This window comes from Pteropus vampyrus, unplaced genomic scaffold, assembly GCF_000151845.1.
Source record: "Pteropus vampyrus isolate Shadow unplaced genomic scaffold, Pvam_2.0 Scaffold68, whole genome shotgun sequence".
Lineage (NCBI taxonomy): Eukaryota > Metazoa > Chordata > Mammalia > Chiroptera > Pteropodidae > Pteropus > Pteropus vampyrus.
The window spans coordinates 4,127,862-4,128,871 of NW_011888849.1; positions in this window are offsets into that span (position 1 = coordinate 4,127,862).

Consider the following 1,010-nt stretch of genomic DNA (forward strand, 5'->3'; position numbering starts at 1 on the left):
TTTGTTTGTTTGTTTGTTTTGCGGGGGCGGGGGGATTTATTTGGAGGAGATTCTCCTTGGGAAGTTAGAAGTTAAAGTTAAATTAAGTTAAACTTAGGGGTTAAACATCTTGAAAATCTTGATTTTTGGAAGGGGGTAAATATTTCCGTTTCTTAAGAATTTGGTTAATGTACTCAAATAATATTTATGCAATTACATGCAGAAGGAAAATGGAAAATACACTCAATCATCTTGAACTTTTCTTGTCATAGAGACAAAATTCTATGATTTATTGTTTAAGTATCTAGACAATTGAGAACACTATTGATATCCATCCCATAGATAGTTAAAATTATTTAGATTAGTCTGTTCTTCTACCACTATTTCAAATTATATTCAGGAGCTCAAATAAAGGGACAAAAATTGGTTACGACTTTCTCTTCTTGATTACAGTGGATATAATATGCCTTAGGAAAGGGAGAAGACAGAAACTTGGAGGTTCAGAAATCAAGAATGGAATACTAAATGCTGAATGTTTCCCTGAGCAAGTGATATGAATTAGCTTAGTTGTTTTCTAGTTTGTTTCCAAGTTTGTTTCCACTATTTCTATATGTTGCCATGGTCTGCCATTTTGTGTCAAGGCATAAGAATTTTAAAAAATGCTTGGTGTTCATAAGCCCATTCTTGAGCCTTTGTACTTCTGGCTCTGCAAGGGTGCACTCTGCTTCCCTTTCTGTGGCAGACTTCTCCTGGATGGGTTCCTGGTTCTGGTATTGAATTATTAACATTTTATCGTCTCCTTCTCCCTCTGCTCCCTTTTTTTCTTTTTCGTCTCAGAGTTCCCAAATTCTTGATCTTGGATGTTCTCTTTTGGTTCAGAACAACTTTACATTGTAATGAATCAGTTTCATTTGTTTTGGTTAGGCCTGAAGCCATTCCTCTTTGTGTGTTGGGCACACAGGCAGTTCCATGGGCAAAGTGGGCCCTGAGTGGTCTCAGGAACAGATTGCACAGAGGTTCCAGACTCACAA